Source organism: Ochotona princeps, chromosome 10 (assembly GCF_030435755.1).
Source record: "Ochotona princeps isolate mOchPri1 chromosome 10, mOchPri1.hap1, whole genome shotgun sequence".
Classification (NCBI taxonomy): domain Eukaryota; kingdom Metazoa; phylum Chordata; class Mammalia; order Lagomorpha; family Ochotonidae; genus Ochotona; species Ochotona princeps.
This window is the reverse complement of record NC_080841.1, coordinates 17,486,010-17,500,831: the sequence shown is the minus strand read 5'-3', so window position 1 is coordinate 17,500,831 and position 14,822 is coordinate 17,486,010. Positions and strand designations below refer to the sequence as shown.

The 14,822-nt window shown below is 43.5% G+C and overlaps 1 protein-coding gene across 4 annotated transcripts in view; it reads right to left on the bottom strand.

Moving 5' to 3' along the window:
* The window catches only part of C4BPA (complement component 4 binding protein alpha), a 30,881-nt gene extending 24,448 nt beyond the window's left edge, over positions 1 to 6,433 (bottom strand). For 3 of the 4 annotated variants that reach the window (XM_058669121.1, XM_058669120.1, XM_058669123.1), the window contains exon 1: positions 2,427 to 2,709. The gene's annotated coding sequence lies outside the window, so the exon portion shown is untranslated. Of the gene's footprint in view, positions 1 to 2,426; positions 2,710 to 6,408 lie in introns of those variants that run through there. The other variant, XM_058669122.1, reaches the window with a different exon arrangement.
* Positions 6,434 to 14,822: the final 8,389 nt, after the last annotated feature.

The window sequence follows — 14,822 nt, the reverse complement described above, 5'->3', positions numbered from 1 at the left end:
ATTTGTAAGTTTGCTTTCATGTCAATGTATTGTATTCCAACAAAGAAATTTAAGTTATTTTGCTTAAACCCACCCATGGCCTCCAATCCACTAGGTGCCTCCTTTTCACAAATGAAACACACGGCTTCAGTTTCGTGAAAGTACTCAGTGTTCCCAAAGACACTCAGGGATGTTTTAAGCATTTGCACACATGACGTCTCCTGTGCGTGAATACGACTGTCTGCAACCTCTCTTTTATCACCATGCGGATGTGTTGTTGCCTCCAAGAAACGTCAGCATCGTTTATGTCCCTTAGGGCCTTGATGATTCCTTACCTGCAGCAACATCTGGTATTAGAACTATTTCCCTCAGCCTCCTGAAGTGGACTGTGGGTTTCTTGAAGAGAAAGGTACTTATTCAAAATGTTATCTCTAACCTGGGATTATAGCTGGAGTGTGCTAGTTTTTCAATACATATAAAACAAATGAAACCTCAACTGTTTTCCTCTTCTGAGTGAGAATGAGCAGCTGTATCCACATCAATGAAGCGACATGGGGGAAGTGCTCTGCCAGTTTTGTGGAGAGGATGCAGTGTTTAGATTTCTCTAACACTCATGTCTCCAGTTGCACATTTGCAGAACTCACCTGCAGCGCCTCCAGAGGTGGAAGTTCGGGCTTTTGAGTTGTGGGGACCTGAGGCAGAGCCCCACCCATGGTGCACTCTGATTCAGTGACCCTGAAGAAGAGACTCAGTTTCCTCGTCTCCAAAAGGATGACATTAAACTTAGAGGATTCATTTTATTCCTTAAAAGCTCTGCTATGCTGTACCTTCCCACTAAAAAGCTGAGACTGCTATGTTTTCCACTTGAATGATATCATCTGTTTAATTCCTAGAGAAATGAAACCAACACAAGATCCCTAACCAACCTGGCATATCTCTTGTGAAAAATGCCATCAGCTCTTGCCAAAACGGTTCAGTCTGAAAGATACCAGTTCTCGAATTTCTCCTCCTGCTAGAAGTTACCGCTGTGTCCTGGGCCAGATGAGATCTCCCAAGCACGACTGGGCTTTGCAGGGGAGGCGGATGAAGTGTTTGTATAAAAAGAAAAAAAAGGTTTACCAATGGGGCGGGGGGGAACAATATTTATTTGATGTAAAAAGTAAATGCTAGACTTGAATATTATATTAAAATCCTGTTTCTACTCTAAAAAAAAAAAGAAGTTACTTTTTAAGTTAAAGCGTGTAAAAAATGCCCCTTTTAGAATTCAGATCCCTCTGGAGAGGATGTCTTTTTCCCTGCTCCTAGGCTCTCAGTCACATCTCTGATGAACTCTGGAAAGAACTCACAAGGCAGGCACTTGGCATAACAGCTCTGATGCTGCTTGGGCATCCACACCCAATGTCAGTGTGTCTAGTCTGAGTTGAGGCTACTTCGCTCCCAACTGCAGTATGGCTGCCACTGGGCTCCCTGCAAGACAGCAGGTGTTGGCTCAAGTTCACAGGTACCTGCTACCCACCTGGGAAGCCTTGATTGAGTCTCTAGCTTCCTGTTTTGAACTTGCCTAGACCCAGATGTTATGGGCATTAGAAGAATGAATCAGCAGATGGGAAATGCTCTCTCTCTCTTTCCCTCACTTTCTCCATCTCTCCTTTCTCTACTTTTCCTTCTCTACCTTTCAAATAATTGAAATAAATGAAAATTTTTGAAAAGAACTTATTTCTACGTTGTCCCTTTACTTCCTAGTCTCTACAGTTTGAATTCTTTCTCTGTGTGTGCGGGAGGGGGAGGGACCAGAACCTAACAAACACAACTGGAGGACACAGAGCCCCCAACAGTTTTAGGTATACTCAACAGGTGTCTCCTTTGAAATCCAACAAGTCTATGAGATTTTTCCTGTCTTTCGTCAGAACTTGTGAATGATTCATGAATTTACAATGCATGCATCAAGCATTATTTATTCAAATGAAGGAAGAGCAATTTTTAAAACCTCTAACATAGGTGGAATATATGGAAATCAACTGTGTTTCTTCAGAGCATCAGTGACATTGTTACAGGCGCCAACACCTTTGGTGGAAGCACACTGGATCCACTCTTTCCTTTTTCTATCATTGAACTTTGCCAAGTGATTGCTCCTGTGTGGTTTAGATATAAGTGCAAGATAATCTTGTATTGCTTTTCTTCATTAATGAGTTTTGTTAATATGCAGTATTATTATTCTCTCATTTATAATTAAAAAATAGAGTATCAGAAGGATTTTTTAAGTACTTTTTTAAGTCACACAACCCCCTAACCAAGTGCTCCTGAAAATATTTCTGCTGAAAGCACTGCCAAGTTTTTGTCTCGGTCTCTGTCCATATAATCCTGCACTTCTTTGTGAAGTGACAAACCACCAGACAAACCACTAGCTTTTCCCCCATAGTCCTTCAAGTGCTGATGAGTTCACTGACCTGTGGTAGCAGAGGAGGAAGTAGCAGGCTCTATGCTGGGGCCTTGGGTAGCTTCCCAAGGAAGAAAACGACCTTGATTGCTATAGTCCGTAGCTTCTCCACAAGGCAGGGTCTGTCATAATGCCTTGAGGCTGGCCAGGAATGGTTCCACCAAAACTTTCCTAAATGGTAGCTGTGGAGTTGGCCAGACAGGGACAGCTGAATGGAAATGGATGAGCAGAAACTCCCTCCTGCCCGGTGAATGATTAACAGCAGCAATGAAGCTGCTGCCCTGCTTGGCTAATCTCTCTCTGCTTCACTTCTTGTTTTTGGTGAAAATGTTGCAATTGTTTACTTTCTCCTCTGCCAACCATTTCCCCTAAATGAAAGGCAATTTGAAATCGATGCCAAACATTCTTGTTCTTCATAAACACAAAAGGGTTGTGCCAGGTGTAATCCAGCTAGTGCGGAAATCTTAGATGCTTCAGGGGTTAGACAGGATCCAAAAAATGGTCAAGCTGGCAAGCTTCCCTGGGACCCAGGGACAGATGGTCTTGGCCTGCCCTTGAATCCATCCCAGTCCAAAGAAGTATGGAAGTAGGTCTTGGGAATTTCATTGTCCAAGGTGCCAGAGCACATTTCACTTCCCAAGGCAACTGTCGCGATCTTACTCTCACCTGACTGTCTTGTCTCCTACTTCACTGAAAAGCACAGCATGTCCACCTCATCAAATGCCCTCTCCTCTCCAGTCCTGACTCAGAGGGAGTTATTTCTCCTTCTGCCTCATTTTCACAATGTGTCTCTCATCCTGAAAGGATCCCTCAGTCTTGCCAGAACCTCTGACTTCACTTGGCATCTCTGAATTGGTTGAAGACGTAACCTGTGCTTCCTGCCTCTCTCATGTCCCATCACCACGTTGCCTTCCACTTTTGATTCCACACAGCTCTCTACCAACTCGGCTCTCTGAATCCTCTGTCGCCTTTGACACTGCTGGTGATTCCTTTATTGGAAACTCTCTTCCACTTTGGCTCCCACTGCTCTCAACTTCTCCTTTACGTCTGATACCTCCGTCTAAGTAACCACAGCCTCCTTTTCCTCTCTCTCATCCCTACACATACATCCATCCTAGGGTCCTTTTCGGTTTTGTAATACATTAGTTTATGCACAGTTTTAGCAATCTGTCATGAATGATTGGGTCAGATGGCAAGTTGTTTCAATAGGACTTATGCAATGTGTCTCATATCTGTTGGTTGTTTTTTTTTTCTATTTCCACACATCAAACGAGTTTGGGGTCATTATTCTTATGTAGATGTCTCCATTCCTTGTGAACGATCCTCACAGAATACCTGAGCCTGAGTAATTTACAAAGAAAAAATGTCTATCTCTTACAGATCTGAGTTGGGAAGTACAACGTTGAGGGAAAAGTTTTTTTAACTGTACCATTTGACGGTGGAAGACTGAAACACAAGCAAGCATGCATGTGACAGAGAGGGAAGGGAACTAAACTCATCATATTGGGAATTGGCATTCATGAAAACCAACTCTTGTGATAATGGAATAAGATCCATGTATGAGCACACAGCCCTCATGACCCAATAATCACTTCTTAGATCTCACCCCTCAACACTGTCACACTGTGTATTGAACTCCCAACACATGCACTTTGGGGAAACATATTCAGGCATGGCTGTGGACAATTACAGAAGCTCTTTAATTGGTTTCTGCTGCAATCTTGCTTCTTCTTCAACAAATGATACATGTGGGTGTGAGATAACTTCCCTCTTGCCTCATTTTGTCCTTTCCTTTCAAAAAAGAAGTCTATGTCTCCTTGCTGCCTATTAAAATGTGTGTCAATTCTCATTCAAAGCGATGTAGAATCTCCTGTTGGGCTGTCTTTGCAGCCTTCTCTGACTCCACTCCGCATGCTTCATCCTGACCAATCCAGGCTGTGTGCTGTTCCCTAAACATGTGCCACCCTCCTGCCTATCGCGCTTTTAAAAAGTGACTACCATTTCAAAATTCAATTCAAAGTGCTAAGAAAATAAGTGCTATAATTCCACCATTCTACCCTGTTTTCATCTGCACCTATGTTTTGTCCAGACTTTGTCTATAAAAATAGGGGTTTTATGTAACTGTAATCATGCACCCTTAGGAATTATGCTACTTTACTTAAAATTATGCTCTTAAGATTTTTCTACCTTCATAATTAGCACTGTAAAGGTCCAGAGAACATTTGATAGGCAATAAGTTATTTATAATTTTCGTAAGATAAATGGTCCTATTAGTACAGATAATAATAAAATAGGTCTCTTCAGATTACAAGCAGTTTATACCAGTTAGGCTAATCTTATTAGTAGATTTACTTAGTTAGAAATCTTATGACTTACAGAAATTCCTCAGAGATCTGAAAATAAACTTATCATATGACCCAAACATTCCACCCCTGGGAATTTATTCAAATGAAATTAAATCAACGTATGAGAGAGCTCTTTATACCCCCATGATTATTGCAGCTCATTTCATGATAGTTAACATACAGAATCAATCCAGATTCATCAATAGATGATTGGATAATGAAAATGTGATATACATATACTATGAAATGATACTCAGCCATGCAAATGAATGAAATCCTGTGTTCAGAAAAAAACTGATGCAACTGGAAGCCATTATGTTTTGTGAAACAAGACAGTCTCCAAAAGACAAAAATCACAGGTTTTCTCTGAAATGCAGCAGCTAATATGGAATACTAAAAAAATATTGGAATGAAATGATCACATTGGGATATGATTATTTTCTTTAGCCCTTGTTTGTCCTCCTGCAGATCTGTGATTTCCCTGCTTTTCATTTGTTGAATATTATGATTAGTGGCAAAATAAGCCTGTAAATACAGAATGGATTAAAAGCATGTCTGCAAAAAATGGTGAAGGGAGGGAAGGGAGGGTGGAAGGGGTATTGAGGAGGGACAGGAAGTATGGTCGTCTTCTTAGAACCATACCTATGGAATGCCCCAAATTTGTTTATTTAGTAAAAAGACTAAAACAAAGCTTAGGACTCTTACACCATTTCTCTAAACTCTCTTCTTTAATATCTAAATGCCACTCGCCCTTAAAGGCCCAAATACTACAGCGGCCTCCTTGACGATGTTCTTGGATCTTCTGCTACAGACGGATACTCCTCTCCTCACGCCCCACCACTCACCCCCTTCAGAAGAGTGCTCAGTTCATGCCAGTGTTCTGAAACAGTGTTCTCTGTGCCCACATCTTGTGTCTATTCAAAGCCTCCACGTCCCTGCAGAGCCCATTTCTTGGGCTCCTGAGTGACCTTGCCTAGAGCTCTGCCCTTGTTTCATCCAGCTGGGATTCTTGGGTTATATTTTATCCCTATTTCCTACATGTGGTTGAGGAAAAAGGAGCTTTTCAAGTCAGATCATTATGACATCCTGATAGAAACCCTTAGAACATTTGCTGCATTATACAAAAGAAAGTAAGGCATTCACTCTATTGCATCACCTCAAATCTCCCAAAAGTCAGTCAGGAACATCACTATGGAAGATTCTACTTGGTTCCAGAAACCACGTGGGGCCGAACTCTGCTTCTGCCTCAATGAATCATTGTAAAGTTAGAACTAGTCTGAGCTGATTTTCCCCCAAATAAGAGGTTGAGTTTGTTCCTTAATTTTTGGTTAAATTGAGGTTAAGTTTTGCCTCATATTTTGTGCCTCATAACCCTTAACTGAGACCCAAGTTTCCTTGTTCTCCTTACAGACAGGAAACTAAACTCTCCACTTTTTACTGTTGCCAATTCTTAGAGATGACATCTGCATTGGCCAACTCACATTCTGATCATTCATAATATGATAACTCATGTGCACATGGACACCAAGGTACATTATACAATTGCAATCGCATAACTGTAAAATTATATTAGAAGCCAATTGATGACAAATCTGAAACCAATTTCAGAACCAAGAGGAAAATGTATTAACAGATGTACTTCGATACCAGATTGCTTAACTCCAGTGTTTTGCCAACATTTTTGCCTCCAGCTCCACTTTCTTCATCTCCAAAGAATAGTTTAGTTCTCCCAATGTGAAGCTATTCTTCTCCAGTCTTTGTGCAAAATTCTCCGGGTTTTTGCAAAGGTTGCTGTTCTTCTGAAAGGCAAACTGAAGAAGTGAAAAGTTTTAAATGAAACTCAAGGACTGAGATGAGCTATAAAGGCTGACGTCAATAAAGGGCAGCAGGTAGAGGCGTAAACTGAGGTAGGGCCTCAGGGAGTTAGAGTGGGGATGCGACTGTTTAACATGATGAATCAGCTCCATGTCCTGGATTCAGTATAGTCATTAATACTTTCCCATAGCAAATACACACTCAAAGAAGAGTCTGTTTGAAAATGGCTCTGTTTCAGGGTATTTTTTAAGCCTACCGGAATTAAAGGCTTTTTACAGCAGTACATTCAAATCTTGGGCATTGAGTTTCAATACTTTGCTCTCTGAGATACCTGAGGTGACAATTCCTGCCAACAGGGGACTTTTAGGAGGCGTCTGTGTTAGTGGTGGCGAACGAGCCCATCTGTATACAAAGACATCAGGCCAAAGCCAGCCTCTCCAAAACATCAACACACATCACAGAGTTATCTATTGAGAATGTGCCAGGAGCCAGTGCCAGGCTATCAACAGACACATAGGAACGCCCTAGTGCCAGTAGACCCCAAAGATCCAGCTGTGTCCTATTTAGAATTGCATTCTGGAGCTCAGGCTGTGAGGCAGCTTCCTGGACCAACTCACGGGCTGATGTGCACTCAGCCTCACTCCCTGTGGTTGTACTGCAGTTCACGATGTGCCCACTACATGGTGCCTGAACAGGCATCAGTACAGTGCTCAGCCTTCCCACTTTCACAGGGTGACTGAGGCAGGTCTCCTGTCTTTGTCATGGAGTGTTTCCTACCATGATGGTATCCACGGCCCTACTCCCAGCCTTTGGTTATCTCAGTGTAGCAAAATATCTTTAAAGGAAAACCCTTTGGAGAATGAGGAGGACCCACATGACGAGGCAACCCATAAACCACAGAGATGTGAGAGAATCCAAGCCACAGTGTGTATTTACACACTTCTTGAGTGGGCTGGGGGAGAGGAGAAGCAGTTCATCACACAAATCCCAAGATGGTGCCACTTATCCAAGCTATGACAAGGAGCAGGAAGCTAGCGACACCCCTCCCAAAGCCCTTGTGTGTAGGCTAGGAAAGAGAAACAACTTGTCATCAGAAAACCATGACAGTCAACTGCCAAGTTTATTGGCAGGATGTAAAAAAATTGAAACGGCAATTAAGAAGCTACTTCAAGGTCACTAAGGAGGGTGATGGGGCCATCTGAATAAACATGTGGTATTAATTAGATTATTGTAAGGGTCTGCACTAAGGCTGTGTCTTTCCCCATTTCTGTATTTTGTTGAGTTATTTGATTCTTCAGTTCTTTAGAAAAACATACCTTTGTAGTACTTTGTGGAGAGAAGAGTGATGCTTTAATTAGCATACATAGCAAACTTAAATAGGACCAGTCTGTCTTCCAGAGACTGGGGAGAGCCAGCAGCAAGCAACAGCCACTGCAGAGTCAGGAGGATGTCATGGCAAGGAAATAGAGGGGCTGCTGGAGGATGTAGATTGGGTCACTCCCAGAAGCAGTGCCGCCAAGAAGCAAGATCTCAAACATGAGTGACCATGTGCACTTAGCGCCTCTCACAGTGATGAGTAATGGAAGATCCTCAAGTAAAATTGCTTCCTCCAGAAAAGCCACAGACTAGGTTTCCAGGAGGACCACAGTCTCCCGGGAGGAGCGGCTGTAGGAGGGACAGTTATGAGGCCAGCTGTGTTCAAGGGGCACAGTCTGGTAAGCACACCATCTATCTATACACCTGCCATCTTCAGGGCAGCACCTTTGGGCTCTGGGGGCATGTTATACATTTATTTCTTCATTAAAAGCATGTCTACTGGAAAGACCTCTCCCCCATCCCCCCGGTGTGAGAAAAACAGAATGAAGTCAAAAGTATAATAACATAGTCATGCAGAAATGAAATAAGAGTAAAGGTGACACAGATACTGTAGAGTTCAAAACAAAATGGGGTAGGCATGGCTCATTGCTGACTGCAACACTTTTCGCTTTTGTAACTTTTGCTTTGCTTGCTTGGCTAAGAAACTGTGCGTGGCCAGCGTAACCTTTGGCACAGATGGCCTCAATTTCTGTGAATCCTAGATAGGCAGGGAATGTGTGGCATTTCCTCCCTCACCTTGCAGGCTATTGTGGATTGCTCCTTTCAAGCTGTTGTGGACTGCCCCTAGAAAAACCCTGGGAATGTGCTGTTTTGGGCTGTACTCTGGTAAGGGGTGTCTGTCCAGGCCTCTCACTGTAATAAAACTTTGTTGTGACTGTCACTGGTGTATGTAACATTCTGTTTTAGTGGTCAGGTAGATGCTACAATACTTCACCACCTTTACTGGGGTTGTGGTGTAGCAGAGTCAGCTGCCCATCTGCCTGCTGGCATTCGGTATCTGAGTGCCGCTTTGAGGCCCAGCTGCTCTGCTTCCAGTTCATCTTTCTGCTGATGTGCCTGGGAAGGCAGCAGATGATGCCCGAGTCCTTAGGCCTCTGCCATCCCTGCAGGAGGCCTGCACAGGGTTCCTGGCTCCTTGCTTTGGCGGGGTCCAGCCCCAGCAGGTGTGGTCATTTGAGAAAAGAACCAATGGATGGAAGAGACCTCTCTCTCTACCTCTTTTATCTGTTGCTATTACTTCCAAATAAATAAGTAATCTTTTGTAAAAAGTTATAAGATGGGTGAAATAAAATGGTGTACTTACTTCAAACTAATAAACTGAGGCCACAGATAGAACAAGATTAGACACATGCTGATTATGACGAATCTGCATAATAAGTGAATGTCAATGAGCTCGACTCTCCCTTTTGCGTCACATTTTGTGGACAATTTGTATATTTGTATAATTTTTTTCCTAAAACAGAGGAAATGTCTACAGCAGAATGAGGTTAGATCACACTGAAGAAAGTAGTTTTGACATTTGGAAAAAATTCTTCTGGCAGGAATAATTCATTCTATTAATCAAACTGAACTAATATTGACAAATAGCTGATCCCACTGCTAGAAACTGAGTTTTTGCATGACCTACAGGAAGGCCAAGTGAAAAATAAGGCGGACTGATACTGAGGGCAAAGACGTGGAAACTCCACTCGGGGTGGCAGCAGTGGAGGTGTCCAGGGAAGGAGCTCCCGCTCACCAGGTGGTTGATCTAGGGATGAAACTAAGCCCCACCCCCGCTCTGCCCGCCCACCTGGTTTGCAGCAAAGGGACTCTGTCCCCTGGGAGTTCCGGACAACCCTTTGCTGGAAACAAAAGGAAAGCCAACTTATTGAGGTAGCGTGTTGGATACTCACTACCTCCAGCCCAGGGTCTTTTTGCAGGATTGTTGATTTTGATTTCTTGTGCTCTTCCCTGTCATGCACATCCCTGTCCTTCCCCTTCCAAGGCTCAGCTAAGTTTTATGTCCTAAAGAACAACAACAATGTCACTCAAGTTCAGCCACAAGGTATTGATTCGTAAGGAAGCAATTCCCCGTGCCACACCCCCACCAAAGTAGCCCTGAAATTGAAAATAGGCAACGCTTCTCGGGTTGTTGATGTGTACTAATTTTTGCTCTCTGGAGACAGGGAAAGTAAACAGAAAGCACTTTAGAGAGCAGAATCATGAAAGATGAGCTAACCCCGATGAAGGACAGAGTCTTAGCTCATCTGAGATCGCTCAGTTCAAGAAACAGCATAAGGTTGAATTTCATCAAAACTTCAGACAGCTGTCTCCCAGCTCACAAATGGATTCCAAGCGCCTATAAGCCAAACTGAAGGAAAGCAGATCATCAAAAGCAGGAATCGGATACACAGCCTCATGAGCACAAGCACCTGGGGACACCTGCTGGCCCCAGGCTGGACTCACCCAGCCAGACACCTGGCTTGCATCCAAACAGATCCCCCATCACATACAACCAGATCAACCACCTTCCCACCAGACAAGAGGTCATACTGACCTATTTCCCTTTCCTGAGAGAAGTGGGAGGGAAATCCTCAAAAGGAAATGAGTAGGAAGAAGGAAATTGACACCAGGAGTGGTCTTGAATAAACGCAAAGCATGGTCAAAAGACCTGCCAATTTCCAAGCTCGGTTTCAGAAACCTCCTGGTTTCCGGGAATGCAAATCCAGTGGCTTGGCCCTTTGAACTACAGGATTTTTTCTTCCCTAACAGACATGTGCCGAAAGATCTCTCCACGACCTTGATGTCTGTCAATATTTGCCAGAGTTTGCAGTTCACCTTCTGTAACTCTCTCCAGCAGCAGAGACTGAAGAGGGTGCTGCCTCCTCTGCCCCCAGAGGCCACCTAGCCAGCCCTGGGGACTGAGAGACCCAGGAGAGACCTCGCCCATCCCTGTCCCTCCAGATGCACTGCTTCCCGGCTGGAAGCTGCTCCTGATTCCAGCCCTCCAGCCGTGACACCTTGCCCTCACCTGGACAGGTCCTGCCACCTTCCCCACTCTGGAGCAAGATTTGGTTCATGTTCCAAGTGAATCCAGTGAACAAAGAGAGAGGTCAGGGGACCTCTTGGTCTTGGGAATCAAAGCCACGAAATAGCCCTAGGGCTCCCACGGGGTCTCATCGCGTTCATTTGTGGCTAGGAAGGCAATGAATGGTTTCTCCATGTTCTAATCATTGGCTGGGATCAAATGCCGTAAACAATTTAAGTTTTAATAAAATAATAAATAGGGGCCAGCACATTGGCTCAACTGGCTAATCCTCCACCTCCAAGCATGGCATCCCAGATGGGCAACAGTTCATGTTCCTGCTGCTCCACTTCCCATCCAGCTCCTTGCTTGTGGCCTGGGAAAGCAGTGGAGGATGGCCAAAAGCCTTGGGCCCCTGTACCCGTGTGGGAGACCTGCAAGAAGCTCCTGGCTCCTGGCTTCAGATCAGCTCAGTTCCGACTGTTGCAGCCATCTGGGGAATGAACCAGTGGATGGAAGACCATTTTCTCTGTCTCTCCTTCTCTTTGTAAATATGACTTTCCAATGGTAATTTTAAAATATTTTTAAAAATTTAAAATAAAAATAAAATCTTTTTAAAAAACAAAACAAATATAAAACAGCTAAGGATGCAGAAAAGTCTCAAGGTTACATCCTTCCCCACTTACCTGTCAAGTCTTTGTCACAATGTGTTCGCATGCCTGCCCTGTAGGGGATCAGAATGTGCCACTCCCAAACCTGCCACATTAGCATGTGAAGCTTAGAGAGATAAGCAAAATAACAAAATCTGTTTTAAAACATCTGTGTATATAGCCATCTCCACAAAATGTGAAATGTCTGGAATATTAACAATATTAGTTAATGAAATGTAATTGTGTGTAACTTAGAGTAAGGAGCAGTACTGCGAGGCCTGTCAGTCAGGGCTTGCTGGTGAACTTGGACTAGCTTGTAAGGTGTGTAAAACAAGATAACGTTCAGCCCTCCCTCACTAATTTGTAAGGGGCAGAGAGAAGAGAAGCTGAAGAGGAGATGGAGCTCCAGTAGGTAGAAAAAGGCAAATTGCTCTCAACTAGCTCATTGAGGAACGAGACCCTGTCTCAGGTGCTCCGAGCTTGAGTTGAAGAAAGAGCACGGCTCCTTGCTAATGCCACACTCGCCTGGAAGAAGACCTGACTACCTCGTAACTCCATCCAGGGACCATAAGGTAGGTGCGACTAAGCGTACCAGTCTCAGCATGTGCCCTCCCACCTGAGACTAAAGGCTCATGGGACCTTATGGTAGGAAAAGAGATTTAGTACTTACTGTTAACATGTGTGTGTGTGTGTGTGTGTGTGAGAGAGAGAGAGAGAAAGAGAGAGAGAGAGAGAGAATTAGGTGACAAAGTAGAGTTTAAATTAGTGTGTTGGTTGCATAATAATAAAGCATTGACTGGAATCCTAGTCTATGCGGAAAAAAAGAAAAATAAATACATTTTTAAAGAAAAGAAAAGCATTGAAAGGCAGATTGTGCAAGTCTCTTACTGGAAGGTAATGGAACCCCTCATGACACTTTCAGTGGAAGATATTGGAGATTCCACAGAGGCAGGGGAGGGAGCGGTGGGGAGGTAAGGAGTGAAGCTTTCTTAAAGCTTTCCTTAGCTGGCTAAGGCAGCAACTTGTGGGAGTTAAGGTTGGCAAAGATTCCTCTATGAGGAAGATCTACTCCCAGAATCTCAGATTCCTCCCAGGCTAGGTTTATGACCCCAAGGGAGACAGAAAGGCCTGAACATTCTTACCTCCTGAAAACTCATTAATCTTTCCAAAAATTCTTCTGTCTTCCCTTGAGTGCCTTTCTCCTCTTCATCCATTACAATGGCTTAAAAAAAAAAAAATTCTAAGCACTCCTTCAAGGTTCTCAATGTGCAGTCATATTACACACAATTTCATCTGTTTATCTACGTCTTTAAGGTTTAATTTATTTTTATTTGAAAGGCAAAGAGAGAGCTACAGAGAGAAAGAAAGAGATGCTCTATCTATTGCCTCACTTTCTACATGGCCACAATAATAGACAGAAACCAGGAGTCAGGAGCTTTCTCTGGGTCTCCCATGTGGGTGCAGGGGCCCAAGGTCTTGGGCCATCCTTCACTGCTTTCCCAGGCCGCAAGCAGGGAGCTGGATGGGAAGTGGAGCAGCCTGGACTCAAGCCAGTGCCCATAGGGGATGCTGGTGCCACAAACGGAAGCTCAACCTATCAGGCCACAGCACTGGCCCCAAATCTACCTCTTGATTAAATTAAATCACACACCCGGACACCGAATCTGAGTGAAGGAAGGTGCTTTCCTTCCACTATGTTGCTGCACTAAACCGTTTCCAGTTCTAGACCACGAGCTGGGCCCCATTTGTGTTAATGTTCCCTTCTCCTGTGCCCAATACTGTGAAGCACAATTCTCTGCTCAAGGAATCAGTGGAAAGAATACAGTCACCCAGGAACTCACCTTAGCTCCCCAAATGCGTACTGATCATTTGGCATGAACTGTGAATCGCATTATGGATATTTTTATATCTTATTTTTTCCTGAACTATTATGCAAATTCTGGTAGTATAAGCACTTTCTAAAGTATAATTTTCAAGAACTTAAAAAAACACACTTGGGTAAATACATGCCAAAGGCTTTACTCATTAATTTTGGGGGAACCATTGAGACTAAAAATTGGTCCAAAGAAGAATTTAAGCAACAGAGGTTCCTATAGTCAGTGAGTGAAAAGCGTTCTGAAGTGACTCTGTCCATGGATGTAAAACTGGTTAGTGTCTCCCATATATCAAACGGTGTGATGTTTGAAATGGGCTTTTCTGCTTGATGGAAATGAGGAAATAAAAAAAGGACATAACTTATTAACTTTGTATGATCAAGAATCATTTTAGAATGATCATAACATTCATTTTCCTATCTATTTAATGGAAATTAACAACTTTTTAAAAGATGTATTTATTTTTATTGGGAAAGAAGACCTACAAAGAAGAGACAAATATCTTCCATCTGCTGGTTCATTCTCCAAGTGTCCACAACAGCCAGAACTGAGCCAATCTGAAACCAGGAGCCAGGAGCCTCTTCCGAGTCTCCCATGTGGGTGCAGAGTCCCAACGCTTTGGACCAGCCTCTACTACTTTCCCAGGTCATAAGCAGAGGACTGGATCAGAAGTAGAGCAGCTGGGCCCAAATCAACTAATTTTCTTAGAGAACTGTAGCAAAGCCTGGCTAACATAGAGTTAGTTGAAATTGCATGGCCCTGTGAAATGGTAATCCCAGAAGGCCTTCTAGAAAATGTACAGAAATTCACAGAAGTCTTAATCCAATGGGCTCTGCTACTGGCGAAACTTGGTGGGTTCTTTCCTCAGCTCAGTATAGAGTTAACATAGAAATAAAAAGCCAGAAAACACATGCAAGTTTAGCAGATTCATTTTTCAAAGCAAAGTGCTAGGAAATCACTGCTCTGTGAAGAAGTAGGGAAGTGGAGTGCCTACTGCACACTGGCTTTAGGAAAAACAATTAGGGCTTTTGAAAATGTTTTGTTGTTATTACTGTTTTTTCCTTTTGAAAATGGGGAGGGGCATAGAGGGACCCAGGTATCTGGGCTGATAAAGAGGTGTCTTGAATGAGAGTATTCAAGTAGCTAGCTTGTCCTATGCTGGGAGCATGGTCTGCACGCTTCTGCTCCCCAGATCTGGGCAGAGAAATGGCAGAAAACTCCCCTCACCTTCGTTGTCTTGGCAATCCCAAGGTATTGTTCTGCACAGTCAGCCCATCTAGTACATGCAAACAGTGAATGTCAGATGCAGTCCAGGAAGTAGACACCAGCCTCTCCTCCTGG